The sequence below is a fragment of the Miniopterus natalensis genome, chromosome 3 (genome assembly GCF_054644295.1).
Source record: "Miniopterus natalensis isolate mMinNat1 chromosome 3, mMinNat1.hap1, whole genome shotgun sequence".
Lineage (NCBI taxonomy): Eukaryota > Metazoa > Chordata > Mammalia > Chiroptera > Miniopteridae > Miniopterus > Miniopterus natalensis.
In genome coordinates, this window is record NC_142083.1 from 62,462,344 (window position 1) to 62,486,305 (window position 23,962).

Here is a 23,962-nt window from a genome sequence, read left to right on the forward strand (position 1 = left end):
TCAGACTGGACCACCCTGGAATTGAGGATGAGGAGCCGGCTCTACCCAAACTACATTGTTTGAAAGGCTTTGGATTTCTCTGGCAATATAACTCCAGAAAAGTGGTGTCCTTTTGTCCAATTTTCATTTAACCAAATGCTTGGACAAGGAATGCTTGGAATGAATGCTGAGTCATTCATTCAGCAAATACTTATTAATCACTTATCATGCGCCTGCCATTGTTTTAAGGGCTGGCAATAAAGCAATGAAAGCGACAAAGTCCCTGTCCTGAGGAGCCCACATTCTAATGATCTTTGTGTCCTTATATTCTCTTGGGGTCAGTCATAGTTATGGCCCTGAAATCTTTACATAGACTTTAGTCTTTGAGAAATAGACCCCTGTTCTCCTAGCCTTCAAGGGTTTTCCTTTATTTCAAAACTTACATTTTTTTTTTGGTAAGAACCTACTAAGGGTCAAAAGGAGTAGCCAAGACAAGGCATCCTTCCTTCAAGTTCCTTAAATCTTTAGCCTCAGTAGGCACGTGGACAGAATTCCAGGATACAGTGCTGTCTGCACAGCCAGGAACTTTCTATTGACTTGTAGGAATCTAACTTCCCAGTGAAGGATGGGGGCTTCTGACAAACAAACAAACAAACAAACAAAACAGACTGAACTTGAGAATTCCCTGAGCAGACAAAACCATTTAAGCCACAGAAGCAAAACTAAATCCAGCTAATTTCATGAACTTAAGTGAAACTTAGGTTATTTTGGGTTTTTTTAATGTTTTTTCTTTTTTCTGTTTTTAAATCCTCATCCAAGGATAATTTTTAAAATTGCTTTTCAGAGAGAGTGGAGGGGAGAGAGAAAGAAACATCGATGTGAGAGAGACACATCAATTGGTTGCCTCTTCAGTCTGAGGGCCAATGCTCTAACCAATGAGCAACTGGCTGGGGCAGCTTAGGCTATTTTTTATAAATACGTCTGATAATCAAAAGAAAAAATTGTCACTTTTTATTTTTTTTAAGTTTTTAAAAAAATTGATTTCAGAGAGAGGGAGGAAGAGAGAGAGAGAGATAGAAGCATCAATGATGGGAGAGAGTCATTGATCGGCTCCCTCCTGCATGCCCCCAGCTGGGGATCGAGCCCGCAACCTGGGCATGTGCCCTGACTGGGGATCGAACCTTGATCTCCTGGACCATAGGTCCATGCTCAACCGCTGAGCCACGTTGGTGGATGACTTGTCATCTTTTTAAAATTGGTATGGAATAATCACTTTTAACCAATGCCCTGCTATTTGGAAACTCCTGTTGTAATAACCCATCCCTGTAAAGGTTAAACAAAGTCCTCAGTTTCACTTTACAAGTTATCCTGTAACATCATGCCCATAGGCTTCCTACTGGTTTTAAATTTGAAATCTCCCAACTTGCAAACTGTTCTGATATGCACAATAACTCTTACTAAATGCATTTTCTTGTTTTGATGGTTCATATTTTTCTATTCTAGATATTTGACAGATACAAACATAACTCTTTTCTTGCTGAGGATTTCAATTAGAAGTATTTTTTAAGTCTTCTCTGGTAGTTTTATTTAGTTTTTGAAATTTTGTTTCTATCATGTTCTTTTTTAATGTTTGTCTGGCTTGGTATCATTCATACTAGATGCTTTATTTTAATGTCTGTGTAAGCATGAGGTACTGAGAAACTCATTAGAAGCTTTGTTGATTGCTGAGCCACACAGCAGAGTGGTGATGTGAAGCCAGGTCCTCTCTGGTCAGAATATCCAAGTGTTTCAGGTGTCACTACGTTTCTCTACAGAGAAATCATTTGGTCTCCTCCTAGGGAACATAAAACTGCCAGCCTTCTAGGAGCCAAGTAGGAAAAGAGGCTGGGAATTTCTGCGTGTAAATCTACACTGCCACTTAACCTCCCTGTTTTCAGTATTATAACCTCTACTTGCACATATCCCTGTTTAATGTCAAGTTCAGAGGCCCCTGGTCCAATCTTTCCAGACTTCCAGTCTTAAGACAGAACATGGGGGGACGTGTATTTGCCTATAGGCCTCTTACACAAATGCCCCCCATCCTTCTGAGATTTCCTGTCCTCCCATTTCTTCCATTTTCTTAAAGTGTGGCTTGGCTTGCTTTTTATTTCCCCCCATTGTCCACTATCCATTGTTAGCTTTCGGCTTTCCCTGACCAGTTAGCACTTAAATCTGCTTTCTGGCTTGCAAATATTTGTTGGCATTTCTTATCTGCTTTCATCTCTCCACCAGCACTCTTTGATTTTGTGGAGTTTGTGCTCTTTACTCTTTTACTGCCTTTTAAATTATACATTCGAAGGGGACATGCATTTGATCTCCCACATTTACGTGGTAGTTCACTGTGCATCCATCCGCCACAGTAGTCATCACCATCCCCGTTACACCGATAAGAAAAAATGGTACAATAACTTGTTTAAGATAGTGCAAGTAATAAGCTGCACTGTATAGACTGAACCCAGGTTTGAAATTCTTGTTGTCTGTATGAACCGCTTCACAAGAAATAGTTCAAATAGATAGTCTGAAACAGGACATCAAGCCCTAACAATGCTAACTAGTATTTATTGAGTGCTTCCCCGACCTGTGCCGAGTGCTTTACATGCACTAATTTCATCCTCACAGTTACCCTGTGAGATAGGTAGTATTTCTGTCCACAGGATCAGATGAGAAAGCTAAGCCATAGAACAGCCACACAGAAAGAAAGGAAGAGAAAGTTCTGAACAAATAGGGTCAGGACCCTAGACCTGGGGTCAGCAAACATTTCTTGTAAAGGGGCAGTTAGTCAACATTTTTAGCATTGCGCGCCATAGGGTGACTGTTACAATTATTCAACTTTCCCATTGTAGCATGAAAATAGCCATTGCTACTGTGTAAAAGATGCATATGGTTGTGTTCCAATAAAAACTGTTTACAAAAACAGATGATGGACTGAATTTGGCCTGTTGTCCACCCTTGCCCCTATTTTAATTTTTTTAAAAGTAGACATAATGAACAGCTGGTAATGAAGCTGAATTCTGCTCCAGCTGGAAAGATTATGACACTTGCTACTAGGCAAAGATTCAACAAATGCACAGACATTGCGAAGCTTGAATAGGTATTCAGGTGTAGGAACTTACCTCAAAGGAAGAAGTTGACAGACATAAGGACAGATACTAGTAGCACACCTGTAAAGAAGAGGTGGAGGTCTCCTCCCAACTTCTGCCGTTTCTACCTGTGCTCCTCACTGTGTTCCTTTGGGCATTGGTAAGCCCCGTAGGGGTTGAATGCTTGCTTCTAAAGAATGAGAAATAAAAATGGATTAATGGCACCAAGTCGGCAGTTGTAATTTAGACGAGGTAAAGCTACAACCTGAGTGTCTTTCAACACTTCAACACTTAAAACAACAGCAACAACAAAAACTTCCTCCGAAGGAAGATTTTAAAGGCAACCCGAATGTTGATCCAAAGGAGTAATTCAGTAAAGTCATCAATGACTAACTTTTATGTTACAGCCACATGGTTTTGGTAACAAGAAGCAGATGGTGTCATCAGTTCCAAATGAATAATTAGACACTATCTCTCGTATTATTCATTTGCAACCGAGATCAGAGGGAAGGCTTACTGATCACTTTCCCATAACCAAGGGCTTGGGAAGGGGAAGAAATGCATTGGTTTAGTGACAGAAATAGTTGACTTTGTCAAGAGAATAACTTGGATACACTTAATGAAATATTTTCATTTTTCGGAAAGAGTCAGTTCACAGTGTCTTTGTATTGTGGAGGAAACCAGCAAGATAGCAATCATTAAGATTTTATTCCTATGGGAATATAGACTTGTCAGCTATAACCAGGATCTAGTCTGAGGATAGAAACTCTAATCACTTTTCACCTTCTCTACCACAGTGGATAAGAAGACAATTTCTAAAGGGTGATTTTAAAGTAGAAAACGTATACTTTATATTCAGCTGGGAGACAGAAGCTAGATAAAGAATAGCACAGAGGAGTTACTTTTCTTCATTCTGAAACATATTCCTTATGCTCAGTTACACTAAACCCTTTCCAACATGATTATGGACTAAAACTCTAAGGCAGGAAGGGATCATGCTGTCTCTAGGCTTTGAAAAATAGCCAAGTGTAGTAACTGTAGTTAAATCAATAATCCGATTAGAACCAAGGCACAAAACTATTACAAATCAGACCTCCCTTTGCCTTCTCTCCTTGAGTCACTCTCTCTTCACATCAAAATTTCCACCAGGTATTTCTGCGCGGTTCAGTTCCTGGATCCCGCGCCTCTAGTAAGAGATAAGATGGGAAGGATGATTGTTATCATCAACTGAAAGTCACCTTAGCCTTCAAATTTTAGAAGCTCTTTTTGCACTTTTATGTTAGACAGTAGATGTAAATTTGCTGTCCTTTAATTTCATAACTTATGTGAGTGCCCGTTGACCTAGTTTTCAGCCCCCTGCTTGCTCCCTTAGCCATGTTCCTTTGTAAAGGGCAAGAATTACAGAAATGTACATGGTGTGGCCCTAAGTGAAAAATGAGAGAATCTAATTAGGATTTGTTTTACATGTTTCTTACAAAGTAGCAATATTTACACTGAGATTTATTTCCCCCCTAGTGTTAATACTAGAAGATAATAGAATAAAACCTTTAAATGCTGAGGGGAAAGGAATACCGGAAGCTCTATACAGGACTATATTATCATTCAAGAGTAAGTATAAATAAAGTTTTGGATAAACAAAGCCTAATAGAATCTACTTCTTACAGATTCTTGCTGAGAGAACTATAAAAGGATGGACTCCAGCAAAAGGAAAAGTGAATCCAAGGAATGGAGTGGGATATAAGCACTAGTGGTGAGTAAAAATAGTAGTAAAATACATGCATTTAACTCAAATGTAAAACGTGATGATTTTATTGAAAAAAATTGTTAAAATTAGGTCAGCTGAATTTACTTCAGTTGGACTCTTCTCTCTGCCTATGGTTTCAAGTATCTCCAATGTAGGAACTCACTCTTTTTTAGCTATTAACTGCTGTTTCTCTCACTAGCTGACTATCATTATACTAAGAGAAGATAAACAGTTGGAATTTCAATAATGTAAGAAAAAAACAGAAAGTAACTTTTGTTTGTCTTTGTAATCCCTGGGAAGTCTCACCTTGTGTTTAGAAAAGTGACTACCATGTAAAAGATGCTCAAAAAATATTTCTCCAGTTAATAAATATATTCTTAATTAAATTTTAAGAATAATTTCTGATGAGAGACAGTATTTTGTTGGGGTTATATATCAGTGCATAGAATCATATCATTGATTTCTTCTTACCAGAAGACAATGATAAAAAAGCTGATTAAAGATGTGTTACAATGTCTATATTTTAAAGAACTTATAGCAAGCTTCAAAGAATAATTTTTTGGAGAGGCAGTTTTCTGTGGAGTTTTTTTAGGTCCTTGAATGAATTAATCTTAGGTTTAAAAAATTACTTGGTTTTCTTTGGACAACAACAACAAAAATGATTCTTGGTTGGAAAGGAGAAACATTTTTAAAGATAAAGTTCTTAGTGAAGTTTTCTTTCTGGATATGCCACCCAATTTTTATATGGAGCAGAGAGACATAAGCTTTTCACCTTCACTTGCTCAGCCTAGAAGCAATTTTTATGTTGAAGCTGCATTGCTACCCTAGGATTCATTCAGGGCATTCTTAATGATGGCCTGGCAGTTCCAACCTTGTGGTAAAAATCATCATCTTGGCAGAAAATAGTCGTTCTCTTACATTTTTGCTCCACACCCAGGTTGCTAGTCAGTAGTTGGGTACATTTATGGCACTGGCGCTAATAGTCAAGGTCCTTTAGTTAATTCTGTGATTAATGGAGAAAGACATGGTTTTTATCCATATTCTCATGGCTGCTGAGTCTGAATGAGACATCAATGTTAAAAGCCAGACTTTTCATGAAGCAGGTGGTCCTGGTCTCAAAATATGTCCTTGGTACCAGTTGGCAAGTCAACTATGAAAAAAAAAAAGTCTAGGTCTTATATGTGTTTTTTGATCTGGAGTTATTGATTGTTAAAATTGGTGATGTGGCTACTTGCTGAGAGTGAGCTGCCATAGGGAGTATATATTTGGATTCACATATTTAATTACCTAGGGCAGCAGGATGAATTCCAGGGCTCAGAATCCATTTTGAGGTCTCTTCTTCTTTCCCGCCTTCTGTCTTTCTGTCTGTGAACAATCAGTTAGCATCTACTGATTTTTTACAAAAATAAAACATAAAACTAATAAAAATCTAATAATTTCTGCTCTCTTTTGCTACATATTTAAAAGAAGATGCATAATTTGGATCAACAGTTAAAGAAATGTAAATACCTAGGCACAATTATACTTCAATTAGTAGCATCCATTGTTACTTTAACACTTTCCCAGGCTTGGATACACAAGTAACCCATGATTAGTCTACTGGAATGAAATTATTTCCAAAGAGATATAGTGAGAATTCCGGTGCTCTGGGGCTTCAGAAAAACTTGTTTGGAGAAAAATCTCAAGGAAATGCACTTATTCACCCTTTCAAAATCATCTTGAACTAAATGCTTTGAAATTATGAGAAAGAGGGGACTCATTCCATTTTACTTTAACCATATTTTTAAATGTTTCCATAAAATATATCAATAGTGTATAGTACTTTGCACATGTAATAAAATTAATGGTTGTTTTGACAGTAAGACAGGAGTCACACTGGGCACTTGAAGACAGCCAGGATAGGTATTACTCAGACTCTACTTAGGAGATAGAAACCACAGCCATTTTGACAGAATTTAATACAAACAATTGTCAGCCAGGAACTGAAAATCCGTAAGAGGGAGCAGTAAGGCTTCACAGAACATCCCTAAGGCTAAGAGAATAAAGGGACGAGGTTAGTATTATTAAAATGTAGAAGCTTGAATGAGGGACTCAGTGCCTGGGACTCTGATTTCTGGGGAGCTGTGTTAGTGCTTTAGGAATGCCACGGAGCTGCTGCATGGGACTGGGAACCAAACCTTTGGGGAGCAGGCACCAGGTGGCTACAGGGGGCCCTGTGAGAGGACAGTGATGTTGGTTCTGCCAGTGCTGGAAAAAAAGATCTAACTGGAATTAACTGTACTACTGGAACAGTCAGCCAGTGGCAGGGTGTGTCTTTGTTGGGTGATGCTGAAAGTAACAGGAATCAAAACAGGACCAGAAAATAACCTAGGAGGAAAGCACATCTCCTCTTGTCTACTCTCTCTCTAGCGTACCCACCCTATTGCCAGAGCCTAAAAGTGATCTAGCTAGCAAAAACCTGCTTTCCAGGCTCCCAGCCTCAGAATCACAAAACAGTGAAGAAAGAAGGGTAGATTTGGAGCTAAGAGACGGTAGTTTAATATCAAGCTCAAGGAAAAAAACACTGACTTGGCCTGCTTACCGTCTATATGTTTATTTCATGAGGGTTATATTCAGTATTTTGGCTTTCATATTTTGGGTGAAAGTAACCATTTTTCAAAAAATATTTTTATTGCTGAATTAGCTCAATGGAGAGTGAGGAGAAAGTCATTGAATAAAGGTGATTGGCTGAACAAATGCTCATGCTTCCCCAAATCTCTTAAAATGGCTGGAAAGACATTTAAAAAAATAACCTTAATTATAAAACAATAATAATTCATGATAGAAAGAAAGCAGATGAAGAGAAAGGAAAGCAAATGAATTTGATTCATGCAGAACAGCACTGTAAAAAAGGTATCACCCAAAAGGAGAAGGCACACATCACTGCAGATGTGGGGGTGATTTTTAAAGAGTTGCCACCTCAGAGTCAATGAGTGCAAGATGAGGTTGAGGCTTCTGTGTCATGGGGCTCAGAAATGGTGTGATTTCTTTCTGAGAAGAGCCAGTCTCCAGAGGCGCTGAGCAGTGAGCAGTGGCAGTTTGCTGTCATGATAAAGTGATGACTGTATGTAGGCTGTGAGACCAGAGAGGTAGTCCCTTGTGTGGCTAGTGACCTCCAGGAAAAGCTGGAGCCAGGGAGCAGAGGACTAGCTATAAACAAACTCACCGACAAAACATGCCGGCTGCCCCTTCCCACAGCCCCTGGGGGAGCGCTCCATGAAAGGAGCACGCAGCTCAGGAGTCAGACGCTGACTCTGGGATGCAAGGCAACCAGAGAACCAAGGACCGCATGAGGAGATCTCTCTCCATCAAAGGGTCAGTAAATTCACCAAATAGATGACTTGACACTGGGCAATTTAATTATTTGAATGAACAAAAATAGTGAAAGAAACTATAATTGATATTGAAGAGATGATATAACATCTATTTTTAAAAAGCCATTATTGGAAGCAAAAGAAATATCTTGGTAATTATAAGTCATTGGTGATTTTAAATAATCTTCGTTATAAAACAATAATTTATAACAGGAAGAAAGCAGGTGGGAAAAAAGAAAGCAGATGAATTTGATTCATGCAGAACATGGATTAACAATTATACTTACACCAATTTAAATACCTTGATGGAAGTTTCAATATCTCAATAGTTATCTTAATGGCAGAGTAAACATAGATAAAGACTGAATTAAAAAGTCAAGGATTTCTTCAATATAGAGAACAAAAAACAGACATCAAAAACAGGCACAGCCCTGGCCGGCATAACTCAGTGGTTAGAGCGTTGGCCCTCGCACCAAAGGGTCGCAGGTTCAATTCTCGGTCAAGGGCATGTACCTGGGTTGCACGTCCAGTTCTGGCCACCGGTCAGGGTGCGTGTGGGAGGCAACCAATCCATGTGTCTCTGTCACATCGCTGTTTCTCTCTCTCCCCCTCCCCGTCCCTTCCACTTTCTCTAAAAATCAGTGGAAAAATACCCTTACTCCTTGAGTAAGGATTAAAAAAAAAAAAAAAAAAAAAGACATAAAAAAAATGTTTAAAAAATGTATGTTATATGGCAGATGGGTCCAGAATGTCCAATATATCTGTCTTCTAAGCATTCCAAACACATAGAACAGAAAGAGTGATGGAAGAAATAATCAAATAAATTATTTATAAAACATTTCAAAGTGAAGTACAACACTAATTTAAAGGGCCTAAGTGGCCAGTGGATTACATAAGACGAGACATACTTCTGTCTCTTGTCTTCACTGTTATATCCCTAACATATAAAACAGTGCTTGACCCATAGCAGGTGCTCAGTAAACCTTTATTGAATGAATGAAGCTAAACATAAAATAGTAAATTTTGAGAACACCATGGATTAAAAAAAAAAAAAAAATCCCAAATGTCTACAAAGGAAAAAAAAGACAGAAAAGAGATTTAGGTTTGCATTAGACTTAACAATAAGAGATACCTACTGGGACAAAATTTCAAATTCGGAGGGATATTGATTTTGAGCCTAATATTTTATAGCCAGTCACATGAACATTTAAGGGTGAGTATAAAATAAGATTAACAAATATGCTAAGACTCAGAAATACAATCATCTACAGGCCCTACAGACGTGTAAAATAAGTAAACTTGTGCTCTGAAAAAACGAAAATGATGGAAGAAGAATATACATAGAAAGCAAGTAAACCAATAAAGCAAGTAACGAAGTCCATTAAAAAAAACAAAACAATCTGGGACTAAAATCTCCAAATACCTCACGAGAAGAAATAGTGGTCATGGGATGGGCGAGAGTTCAGTAGGGATTAGGAGGTAGGAGGAAGGAAAAAATAATCCTGTTTTCTTCAGTAGGTTTATACACATATACATTTAACTTCTTGAAAAATATGTTTTAACATAAGGGAAACCATAGCTGAAATATTCTTAAAATACAGAGAATAAAATAATATTTTATTTTATTTATTTTATTTTTTTGGTCACCTGTTCATGATAAAAAATCTTATCAAGTTAATTATAGAACCACAAAATTAATTCAATGAAGTATAGCATTTTCAGCAAATTGTGTTGGAAGAATTGAAATGAAGAGGAAAAACAGATCTACATGTAAAAATATAAAACTATAAAATTGAAAGGAGCATAGAAAATCTTCATGACTGCATTTCACATTTTAAAACATTCCCAGCCAAACAAATTTAAAAAGCAGTAAGCTTAAAATGTATAATTTTTAAGTATCTATCTAAGTCATTTAAATAAAGCCTGCTTCTGGAGGAAAAATGCAGTAACTATTAATAATTGCAAATAGTGTGAATTTTCTCATTAATCACAACAAAGACCAAATAGCAGTATAATGCCTGAAATTTAATTTTTTTTTTGTTATGTTGCTCCATTTCTGGTATGTAAATGGAGATTTCTGAATCAGCTCCTTTCTTGAAAAGTATATATTCATGATTTTTCACCCTGTGCCTTCTTTATTTTATTATGGGGTCAATCATATACAAGAAAAAGATGACTTTTGGATTACTATGATTTAAGCTTTGTATTATGGCTCTCTTCTTTTACACACAAAACCTGTCATTTATATTTTTCTGTATTTTTTTTTTTTTTACTTTCAAAAATAAAAGACAATAACAGCAATAAATTATCAGTTTCATGGTATATTACCTAGTACCCCTAATATTTAAAAACAAATAAATATTAGAATAGATTGTTTCTGATTATAAATATAAAAAAATAGTTCAGTGAACTTAATTTAATTTCCTTAATTATTTAAATAATCACATTAATTAATAGAAAAGTAAAGTTTCAAAAATATGAAAACAAATTTACTTAGCTGTTTTTAGAACTTCAATGGAAGATGTTTTTTATCCTTTTACTCAGTGTTCATTTTCAAAAAGATTCATGGGATAATGATTTTATTATTTTACAATTTTGAGTCCTGGAAAATGTAAACTACCAGCTTGTCTTCTTTTATCATCTAATGAGATTTCTGTAATCACTTAGTGCTTTTCTTGTTTTGCTCTTTTTGTTCTACGAGCTCTCAAGTTACCTTAATATTCAGATAGAGCAATTACAGTGCTGTTGGCATAGTTACCGCCTCCTTTTTCCTAAAAAACCCTTCCTTTTTATCTTTATATCAACTGTCCCATAGACCCTGCACTTTATATGTAAGTTTCTGAAGTTCTTTCAAATATTATACATTTATAAAAAGCTTTTTCTTTAAAAATTGTATTTGTTATTTGACTTAGGAGATGCAGATAGGGGAGCAACATTTAAATATGTAATCATTTTTTAAGCAGAGCAAAAATAACCGTGTTTTTTTTCAGATTTAACTATTAGAAAAAGTCTAATTACTGTTGTGGGTATATCAAAAAGGATAAAAGCAATGGGACCTTTGAAAATATGTAGCAATCTAGGGATGGAGGGACGGCAAAATAAGTCCCCGTTTTAGAGCCAGACTCTAGGGCTGGAGGGAGAGAATGTAAGAGGACTGAGCCCTGGAAATGGACTTGTACTTGCACTGGATACATCTTCACAGCTGGAACACACTTCACAAAATCTTTTCTTTTTTTGCTTGGATTGAATGTCAGATATTTTATTAGATATACCAATTTGTTACAACAAAGAGACTTAAAATTGGAAAATGTCCCAAACACAGCAGAAATTAGAGTTTGACTTAAAAATAAGAGATTACATTTCTTTTTAGATGGATTGGCAATTAGTTTTGTCATTTAAATATATTTATTTCTAAAGGAGAATTATGAAAGATAAGTTTAGAGCTAAAGTAGAAGTCTTCGTTTCTGAGAGATGTTGACAATGATAGACAGAAAGAGAAGTGGTGGCCTTATTTTGAAGTTGCCTGGGGAAGCTGTTCTTTGACATTTAGTTTCTTTAAGTGATGGTAGACGACACTGTGGTCCGTTATGCTGATAATGAACACCATGGTCACATTTATTAGCCTTCTACTTCTAATATTTCTCTAACCCAGTGTAAATTAAGTTTGCCAGTTATGGTTTAAAAACTGTGACAGCCAATTAAGAGAAAATTTAGGCTGAGTTGGCTGGCTGAATTTTGTATAATTAGGAAAGGTGAATCCTCCAGAGCCCTGTCCATCACCGGATGACTTCATCAAGTCTTATCTTCTTCTCCAGTTCTGCCTCCCCATGAAATACTTTGTTTCTCTGTCAAAACCTTCTATTTGGCATTAGGCTGTTACAGGTAGACAGATCTGTAGAATAATTGGATTTGAGACCATTAGCATCTGAGTCGGCAAAAATGAGTTTAAACAAATTGAACTCAAAGTATTAAATTCAGTAAAAAAGAAATTGCAATTTTAATCCACTGATTTCTATTTATTTATTTATTTATTTATTTATTTATTTATTTATTTATTTATTTTACTTTTAAGACTTGTAGTGATACCCTAAAGATAAATAATATTGCAGACACTATGGTAATCCCAGTATCTTTACATTCCACTAAGAATCTGTGATTTGGCCATACTTTTTATTGTTCTGAGTTGAAATAAAACGTGGCATAAAAAAGTAAATTATTAAGATAAGAGGCTTCACTGAATAGAGAAATAATGGTGTAGTCTGAATTGGAAATAGGATCAGAACATGTCATCAATCCTATTTACTCTACAAGTTATTACATTAAATTTAATTCTAAATTAGTGTAATAAAATATATAAAATTAATGGTCCATCTTAAATCATGCAGACTTTTCGTCTCTTTCTTTATAAATAAAAACTGCATTTAAAAAAAGAAAACTAAGTAGTCACTGGTAACCATAAAAAATCTTTTCAAATTTGCATATTGCCTTCCAATCTGTCCACATGTATTCCAGCCTTGTGACATCCTAATTACAGCAGGGCTTTTTATGTATTCATGGGATGCATAACTATATTTACAGTAGGAATATGTCACAATAAATCAGTCTTAACTCAAATTTCCTCCAAATCTTTATCTTTAGATAATCTCATTTGTTCAAGTTTTTAATAAAAATTTTTCATTTTATTATCTTCTCTAGCTTACAAAGTCCTGTTTTGTTGTTTTTTTTAACCCTGTGGTGTCACATAGTTTTATCTTAAAGGCAAATTTTAATAAGTTAATAATAAAATCTAAGAACACTGTGTTCAGAAAGATTCTGGGTCTTCATACGATTCCAGCAGATGATTGATTAGCAGTGCTGCTCATGGAAGCAAGAAGTTCTTTTGAATGTTTATTATTGATGTTCAGAGGAGATTTTTTGCATTCTATTTAGTATTCTTACCAGATACAAAAATAATTGTCTCCTGCCTTTTTTTTTTTTGCTTGATAATGCTTTATCTTAAATTTTTTTTTTATTTTTATTGATTTCACAGAGAGGAAGGGACAGGGAGAGAGAGAGATAGAAACATCAATGAGAGAGAGTCCATTGACCAGCTGCCTCCTGTACTTCCACTATTGGCCATTGAGCCTGAAACCCTGGCATGTGCCCTGACTGGGAACCAAACTCTGATCTCCTGGGTCATAGGTCAATACTCAACTACTGAGCCATGCCAGTCAGGCAATACTTTATTTAAAAAAAATTTTTTTTTTCAGTTACAGGTGACATACATTATTATATTAGTTTCAGGGATACACCCATTGAATAGACATTATATAACTTATTTAGTAGTCATCCGGATAAATCTTGTACCTTATCTGACACCATACACAGTTATTAGAATATTATTGACTATATTCCCTATGCTGTACTTTATATCCCCATGACTATTCTGTAACAACCAATTTATAGTTCTTAATCCTTTCACCATTTTTACCCAGCGCCCCCAATCTCCCTTCCATCTGAAAACCATTAAAATATTGTCTGTGTCTGTGAGTCTGTTTCTGTTCTGCTTGTTCATTTATTTTGTTTTTTAGATTCAAATGCTGATAGATATCTATTGCCATTTTATTGTTCATATTTTTATCTATTTTTTGTTCTTCTTAAAGAAGACCCTTTAACATTTCATATAATAGTGATTTGAAAGTGATGAACTCCTTCAGTTTTTTCTTGTCTGGGAAGCTCTTTATCTGTCCTTTGATTCTAAATGATAGCTTTGCTGGATAGAGTAATCTTGGTTGCAGGTCCTTGCTTTTCATCACTTTGAATATTTCTTGCCATTCCCTTCTGGCCTGCAAAATTTCTGCTGAGTAATCAGCTGACAGTCTTATGAGAGCTTCTTTGTAAGGAACTAATTACTTTTCTCTTGCTGCTTTTAAGGTTCTCCCTTTGTCTTTAACCTTTTGCATTTTAATTATGATGTGTCTAGGTGTGGGTCTCTTTGAGTTCATCTTGTTTGGGATTTTGTGCTTTCTAGACTTGTATGTCTATTTCCTTCACCAAGTTAGGAAAGTTTTCCGTCATTATTTTTTTACATGTGTTTTCAATCCCTTGCTGTCTCTCTTCTCCTTCTGGTACCCCCATGATGCAAATGTTTTTATGTTTAAAGTTGTGCCAGAGGCTTCTTACGCTACTCTCATTTATTTAATTTTTGCTGTTGTGATTGTGTGTTTTCTTTCTTATCTTCCAAACCTTTGGTTTAATCATCAACTTCATCTACTCCACTGTTGATTCCCTTTAATATACTAGTCATTTCAGTTACTGTATTCTTCAGTTCTGACTGGTTCTTTTTTATGTTTTCTAGTTTCATCTTTATGTTCCCTATCTCTTTGTTGAAATCCTCACTATGTTCATCTACTCTTCTGGTAAGTTCATTGAGCATCCATATAACCAGTGTTTTGAACCTTGTATCTGGTAGGTTGCTTGTCTCCATTTTGTTTAGCTCTTTTTCTGGAGTTTTCTTCTGTTCTTTCATTTGGGACATGTTTCTTTGTCTCCTCATTTTGGCTGCCTCACTGTGTTTGTTTCTGTATATTAGGTAGAGCTGCTGTGTCTCCCATGCTTGACAAGAGTGGCCTAATGTAGTAGTTGTCCTGTAGGGTCCGGTGGCATAGCCTTCCTGATCACCCAAGCTGAGCCCTCCAGGTGTGTCCCTATTGTGGGCTTTGTACACCTTCCTGTTGTAGTTGAGCCTTATTGATTGCTATTGGCACATCAGTGGGAGGTATTTACCCCCAGGTAAATCTGCTTCAAGGACTGGCTGTGACCTCCGACCACTGTGAAGAATTAGGGAGAATTAGCTGTCCCACAGAGTAGGACTTTCTTTAGAAGGGCTCTGGTGCCTCCTGAGTCAATCCCTTGAGTGTGTCACTTGTGGAGGTGGTTGGGCAGTGGTGCTTCAATGTGGTCTGAAGCTGTCCACTGGATGCTCTTGCTCTGGGACCTCCCAGGAGGTGCAGGTCAAGGTCAGCTGCCACCCTTGTTCTGCACTGGGCCACCCAGCATGAGCTACAAAGCAAACTGTAGATGACTACTACTTGTGCTGGGCTTGGAGGTGCCCAGGTAAGGCCAAGCTGCAAAGCAAGGCCAGCTGCAGCTAGTGCAGGGCCTGGGGGCACTTAGCAAGAGCTACAGGGCACACTTAGGCCAGATGCTGCTTGCTTAAGACATTGTAGGAAAATCTGAAGAATGAGTCAAGACAGGACATTAATATGAAAAAAGCCACTGGAAATAGCTTGGAAGGGCCTGGAATTTGGGTGGGGCATGACTTCAGGGAATTACCAAAACCAGGACAGGGCCAAACACTTGAGCCAGGTTGATGGAGTCTTAGATATGCTGCCCACCTGCTGGTTCCATGGAGGGAGGGCTCATCAAAGGACCAATCGCCAGCACTTCTGTCTTGGAGAAAGCTACCCCTCCAGCTCTCGTCCTGATGCCAGATAATTCAGTTCTTCCTTGTATGTCCCTGATTCCTTTCAAGCTGCTGCCCCAGTGCAGGAGCTCAGATGGAGTGAGCCTGAGTTAGTCCCTGCACCGGCCCTTTAAGAGGAGCTGCCTGGTAATTCCAGCAGCCCTCTGCCTCCCTCAGCCTCCATCCCCATTGGTTTTTACAGCCAGAAGTTATGGGGACTTCTCTTGCTTCTGGAACCCTGGACTGGGGGGGAGGGGCTGGTGTGGGGCTGGGACCCCTACTCCTCAGGGGAGACCTCTACAGCTAAGATATCCCTCCAACTTTTATCTGCCACACATGGGTGTGGGACCATCCTGTTGTGTGTCTCCACCCCTTGTACCAGCCTTGCTGGGACTTATTTAAGTCCCTAGTTGTAGGACTTCCATTCAGCCAAATTCCAAGCAGTTCTGAATGATGTTTTTTCTGTAGTTTAGTTTTCATTTTGATGTGTTTGTGGGAGGATGTGAATACCACGTTTACCTACGCTGCCGTCTTAACCAGAAATCTGACAAAGGGCTATTCTGAGGTGACCGTCTCTTCGAGGTGGATAGTTGTGGGATCCAATTTGGATGAAGATGGACCCTCCTCTCCTTCCTTTTCTCCTCTCTCCTCTTCTCCTCACTTCCCCTTCCCTTTTAGGAAGCCCAGGGCTGGTAAGGCCTTCTGAGGGTTAGAGATTTCAGCGACTTCTATCATGTTGCCTCATTACCTTCAGTGCATTGATTCCTCCTTATAGGCCAAGCTGCAGCCATGACAGAACATTCCAGAGTGCAGGAAGGCAGAAGAGGAACGGCCATTCTCTTGCCTTTTATAACTGTTTTCCATATAACATGATAGGCAATTTTGAATCCTTGATCATATTGTATTTGTGGGTCAATTGGAGTAGCTCATCATGTTCCTTAACATGCAAATACTATATATTATGATTACTCACATGTCTGAGGATGTATTTCTTTCTGCCTTAGTTCATGAAAAACAGCGTTCATAGAATATTTTTAAAATTGTGTCACAATCTTATCATTTGTATGTTTCTTCCTTGACTCCTTGTATTTTATAATAAGGTGAAAATGCCTGGAGCTGTCTTGGTTTGGGTCATTTGTGGGAAACTGCTTTTTTTTTTTAAAGTGAACTAATAAGTGCAGAATTATTTTGCTTTATTCTTATAGTTTTAATCCATACCAAAAACTCATTTTTTTCCCCTTATAGTTCAAAATTTACCCATAGGTTTATTTAAATCAATTCTCAGAACACAACAGGCCTTTTCAGTCTGCTCTGAAAATACCGATTGTGCTTTATCTCTGATTGGTTTTGTTCTGATTCTTCTGATTTTACATTTGAGAAAACTACATAGTTGTTTCCATGTTTTGTGTTTTGTTTTCCACCCTCTACATCAGTCATCACATACATTGTTTTAATTTTGTCCCATTCTTCTGAGTGCTGAGAGGGCTCTTGAGTTCTCACACACTCCCCTGCTACACACCTCCTTACAACTGGTGATTCTTGCTACGGTCTCCAACATGAGTTTTAACTTGGCTGTAGCAGCTGCTTTTAGCAGGCCATTGTTATCACATTCATTTGACTTTTTCCTCAGCTAGTTATTTGTTACAATCTTTTTTCATTTCAGAGAGGCCATGTCTCTTCAACTCTAACAAAGATGTCAAACAGTTCTTGGAAGCCTTCTTCTGATTCCTATTCTGACTTATAGAAAATATCATTTATCTTCTGAATTTATACCTTATTTGACAATGTTTTTCATAGGTCACATGTTTTTTCCCCCCCTCTCATCCTCAGTGTAAGATCAGCATTTTCAATAAATGGAGAGAGAAGATTGACCCTGATCTTGCCCTTTGTTCAGATATATGATGTAAAGTTTTCCTTCTCAGATAAACAAATAGATATGAGAGGCCAATAGGTAGTTTCCACTTAAATTCTAAGATTTTAGATTCCTCACTCAGGAAGATATTGTTTGGAGGAACACTGATCCAAAAAGGCACTGTGCTACTTACTTCACAGTTGTCAGGGATCTGCAGTCTGTTACACGCTGTGTTGAGGGGGTGGTGGTGGTAAAGGCAGAGGAGTGAGGAAGAGTGGCCAAGGACAGCATTCTGCTTACCCTGAGGGGTAGTAACTAGGGATTGTAGCAGATGGCTCCCAATCTAGTGTGCCACCCAGGTACTAAGGAGCGTAGGCTGGTCAAGTGCTTTGGCCTTTTCCACTCTTAAAGATAGTCTTTACATTCATGAAACAAGTTCAAGATATTTCATTAACTGAAGCCCAGGAAGGATTTTTTTCAATCTGTCTAGATTTGCACTCAGTAAATTAAACATATTTATGGGCCACGTGGGGGAAGGGGCAATGGAAATCTGCTTTAAATTTCACAATTAACTTACTGTAAACATGAATATTCTTTTGAAAACTTTGTTTTCTCATTTTATACCACATAAGAGCAAAGGAGGACACCCAGGATATCATTGCAAAGACACCCCTCTTTGTCTTTCCCTGCCCCAAGGAAATAGGGCTCTTTTTCATCGACATATAGTTAACCTAATTACCATTCCAAACAAGATAGCACAGTTACTTTCCTAAGCATGTTTATAAAATGTGCAAATCCAGTTTCTCCTTTGCTTCATTATTGCATCTCTTACTTATTTTTCATTATAAAACATTTGAGGGTGAGAAATGATAATTAATGCAATTAAGTCTTCATGGTTTATTAATTCCCTAATTTTAGCAAATGTTTTAATGGAATTCTAGCACAAATATGAAGATGAAATTCATTACCTTCATTATAATAATGCCACATAGAACAAAATAATAGCTCTGAAACTCAAAATATTCTATAAATGAACATTGATTATTTAATAGGGACTCTCTAAACTACAATACAGATTACCAATGCACATGCATTTTTCTTTATGTTTCTGGATAAACAGATTTAGGGAAATGGGATGAGTGAGACTTAACTATTCATTTTTAAAGGATACATCTGTATCATCAAACTGCAGCTTGCCTGAAACATCACTGAATGTGCATCTCAACAAACTTTTCCTTGTTGCCAACTTTGAGATTAAAATTTAATCAACATTTTTTGGAAAACCATTAAGTATTAGACCCTGTACAAATATTTTCATTTACTTTCTAAATGCTCACAACAATGGCTGAGGAGACTGGGGTTTAAAAATTGGTTGCTTAAATCACCTACCTGGTCAGAGGAGAAAACTAGTCAGTGTGAACATGGTGAGAGTGCGCCATGCTAGTGTAGTTAGGGATGTGAAATGAGAAGTGGAATGCATTCTAAGGCTGCCCAATTTAAACTGTTCTGGTTCCATTTTATCCCCTTTAGGTGAGGGGTATGTGAGTGTAGTATGCAAACATCCATAATTGAATGGATCATATATATTATTCTGTTCCTTGGGGCATGAAAGTCCATGTTATTTTTAAATTGGGTATCATTTATCATTTGTACACTTTAGGTAACAGAATAGTTATTTATCTTTAAAAAAACTACTAATATTATCAAATAATTGCTAATACTCCTTTCAATATTTAAACCAAGAGTAGGTAAGTGTGTATGTAGTGAACCTATGAATGGATAGGGAAACAAGTTTTCCTCCATTTTTCCCCCTAAAATTTATTAGGGTTCTTCAACATTATTCTTTTCCTTTAGATCTAAGGCCCAGAATTGAATTAATCACAGTGTTTGGTTCAAATCACATGCCCATTGCTGGTCCATATTTATTTGTCTGTCTAAAAATAATAAGCACTTGTGAACCCAAGACCTAAAGCAAAAGCTAAGACCTTGGAAAAAGCAACTGGCATCCTTTGCTTCCCTCAATCCAGGCTAAGTAGTATCCTGATTTATCACTAACCTGTCTTGCTTTCTGTGTGTGAAATACATATCTATTGCTTCCATGTATATTCTACATACACATTTACACATATATATACACACACTTATTTTTGTTTAACTTTATGAAAAGAATATCATGTTATATGTAATGTTTTGGGAAATATTTTTTTATAATATTGCATTGGCAAGGTTCATCTGGTTTTTGTCTGTTACTATAGTTTGTTCATTATAACTTCTGTGTAATGTACCATGTCAGAGTCAACTCTCCAAGGTCAAATCACTATTTACAATAAGTTCTTTCTCTAGTAAACAATGCTGCTAAAATATTCTTGAATTGGAGATCTATTTTACATGTACATCTCTCTCTCTTGGGAATATATTCATAAGATTGGAGTTTCTGGACCACAGGAGTTACGTGGTTTTTCAGCTGTATGAGTTCAATTCTAATGTCAAATTGATTTCCAATACGAATGCACCAGTTTGTCCCCATGTACAAAAATTAATTAAAAATAGATCAAAGACCTAAACATAAGATCTGAAACAATAAATTCCATAGAAGAAAAATAGGTACTAAACTTATGGACCTTGGTCTTAGAGAAGATTTTATGACTTTGGTCCTAAAGGCAAAAATAAATGAATGGGACTATATCAAACTAAAAAACCTCACAGCAAAATAAACCACCGACAAAACAAAAAGGCAACCAACCAAATGGGAGATGATATTTGCAAACAACAGCTCTGATAAGGGGGTAATATCCAAAATATATAATGAACTCCTATAACTAAACACCGAACAAACAAGTAATACAATGAAACAATGGGCAGAGGACCTGAACAGACACTTCTTTCCTAGAAGACATACAAATGACCAACAGGTATATGAAACGATGCTCAACTTCACTAGCTATAGGGAAATGCCAACCAAAACTACAGTGACATACCACGTCACACCTGTTAGAGTGGCTCTTATCAACAAGACAAGTAATAACAAGTGTCGGAGAGGTGGAGAAAAGGGAACCCTCATTCACTGCTGGCGGGACTGTGGACTGGTACAGCCACTGTGGAAAATAGCCTGGCGGGTCCTCAAAAAATTAAGACTAGAGTTACCATATGACCGAGTCTCTCCTCTGGGTATCGACCTGAAAAACTCAGAAATAGTTATTTGCGAAGATCTATGCCCTTCCGTGTCCCTTGCAGCACTATTCACAGTGGCCAAGACATGGAGACACCAAAGTGTCCGCGACAGATGATTGGATAAGGAAGATGTGGCACATACACACCGTGGGATATTACTCAGCCGTGAAGGAAAGATGAGAAGTGCCACTTGGGACGGACATTGGGAATATTAGGCGAAGTGATGTGAGTCAGTCAGAAAAAGCTAAGAATATGTGATTTCACTCACATTTGGGATATAAACTGAAACACAGAGGCACAGACAGCACTGTGCTGGTTACCGGAGGGAACGGGGGGGCGGGGTAAAGAGTAAAGGGGTCAGATACGCGGTGACGGAAGGTGATTTCACTTTGGGTGATGGGCACACAGTGCCATATACAGATCATTATCATAGAAATGCACACTCGAAGCTTCTATAATCTTATTAACCAATGTCATGCCAAGAAGTTTAATTTAAAAAATTGGCTTGTTGGTCTCTGTTTTACTAAAATTATTATTATTTTTTTAACCTTCACCTGACGATATTTTTTTTCCATTGCTTTTCAGAGAGAGTGGAAGGGGAGAAGGGAAGAAGGAGAGAGAAACCGTGATGTGAGAGGCAAATCCATTGGTTGCCTCCGGCTGGCACCCTGACTGGGGGGACCACGCCTGAAACCGAAGCACGTGCCCTCGGCCAGCATGGAGCCCAGGCCCCTCAGTCCACAGGCCCACGCTCTAACCACTGAGCCGAACCAGCTAGGGCTAAAATGCAATTTAAAAAAAACCCAATTTCTCAGGTTCTCCCATGAGGAGGAAGTGCAGTAATTTATGTTAACTTAGAATGTAACTCCCCCAAGCCATGGCTCCTCAGTCCGAGCGATCTGTCTCCTTTTGTACAGATGAAAATGCGAGGGCCCCTCCTCATGAAGCGCGCTCGTTTCCCCGCTTTGGCTGCGATGAAGGCCAGCAGAGCCCACACCCTCTTTCTCACCGGCTTTCATACGTCTAAATGGCATGTTTGACTTGAATACACCTTTCTCATCTAGGCCTGCGCGTGGTTTCCCAGTGGCACAGCGTGCTCCACGTGGCTCGCTCTCCGAAACAGCAGGTGTGGCTTTGCCATGGCTGTGGACCTGGCGAGGTTCAGAGGCTGCACCAGGAAAGCTCAGTCACTTCAGGCAGGGGCCGCGGCCCAGCTGGCCTGCTCCTGGGGGCGGTGGCGCTGAAGGCCATGGGAAGGGCCCAGCGAAGAGAAGTCCCCGCGTGGGGTGGGGTGTCGCCAAGGGCAGAACTGGAAAATAGTTCTGCTTGAGAAGCAAAGCTAAAGTTATAAACCCAGCGAGGTCAGAAACGCCTGACTTTAGGGGACATGCTTCAGCTGCCCCGAGAGGCAAGAGAGGAAAGTTTACTGGTATGAGAAGTAGAGGCCAGAGAGCAGGTGCTTACTGAGAGGGTTAGAGAGGTATGTTTAGGAGCTTAAAAAATCACTTCTGCCAAGAAAATAACAATTTTGTCTCCTGACTGTGTTTTAAAATGGAGCCTCACTGGGGCAAAGCATATTCAGGAACAAAGAAAATGGAGCAGGACTATGGTATTTCCTCCCTGCTTCTCTCAGCTGAAGGCGCAGCTTGAGCAAGGAGCAAAAAGCTGCTTCTTCATGCTCAGCAACTTGGGTCATGGGCTGTTTGTCCTGCTGCTTCCAGGGGTCACTCAAAACCGAGTAGGAAAGATGGTTCTTGGCTGTGTGAGTTAAGGAAGAAACTTGCCAGTGGTTTTCAGGTGGCACTTTGCTCTTCCCAACCATTGTTTTGCCAGGTTTTTGTGTGTTTTTTTTTAAGGAAAACCTCTAAGATACTTATTTAATGTCAAAACCTTTCCATCATCAGCTATAAACACCAAACAATAACCATAAGAGATATTAGAAAGGTAAATCGAAATCTTAACTTTTTGAAGCATTGTACTGAGATGATTTTCAGCTGAATTTTAACTGAATATTTTTTTAAAAAAGTAATTCCTATTATTTAAGTAATCTAAGGAATAGAAAAAATTTGGAAGCTTCCTAATTCATTTTAAGAAACCAGCAAAACTTTAACACTGAAACCTTACAAGATAGTACCCCTTAAGAAAACAAAAAATTATCTTCACTTGTAAATATTGATGGGAAAATTCAAATAAAATGGTGGCTTATCCAGTTCAGCCATGTATTGAAAGTGAATAGTTGAAACTTACTTTAGGAATGTAGGCATACTTTAACATTAGTAAATCAAATAACAAATGTATTATATAAAAAAATTTTAATTATAGTTATTTGATTGTATTTTAAGATGCTACTGATAAACATCATATTTATATATTACATATAAATATTATAGACACTGATAAAATTCATCAGCCATTCCTCTTAAAATATTATAAAGTAGAGTAGAATGAAGTTGCTTAGACATGGTAAAATTATTTCTATAAGTACCTACTGTAAATATATTTTAAAAAGGAAACAAACCATTTTCAATAAAATCATGAATGAAACAGAGATATTTACTTATTGCTACTATTATTCTATAGAATTTTGGAAATTATAGCTAATGTAATCAGACAATTATTTTTATAAATGCTTGAATAACCAACATAAATATTTGAAAAGAATTTAAAAATAATTTGTTTACTGATAATATACCTAAAACTTTAAGAAACTTTATGAACTCTTAAGCTGAATAGAGGAGTTGGTAAAATTGCTTAAGAAAATAATATACATCTATAAATTAATAGCTTTGGTGCAAACTAGCAATATTTAGTTTGTAAAGATTATTTTGTGGGGAGGAAAATTTGTGTGTCTGTAAGTATACTGATCAAAAGAAAATAAAAAATCATAAAACATCTAAAACTAGAAGATTCTTGACTTTATAAGAAGAATATGAAGTGTTGTAAAAGTACTTAATAAGACCCAGATAGTAAATGTTTAGATAAAAAGATCTAATGTTACAAAAATAGTGATCATTCCAAACGTATTACATAAATTAATGCAATTCCACTCAACATTTCAATGGATTTTTTAATAATAGGTAAAACTTACTTTAAATAATTCATGTAGTAGGAGAAATGTTTAAGAGTACTAAAACATCTTAAGTAAAAAGCAAAGATGGTCATGACTTAGCAAAAACTTAAACGTATACAGAGTTACTACAATCGAAATATTATTGTATTTTCACAAAAATCTAAACAGTTGGGATGATGAGACCTAAAATATTCCAAAATAGATTCAATTATGTATGGGTTACTGTACAA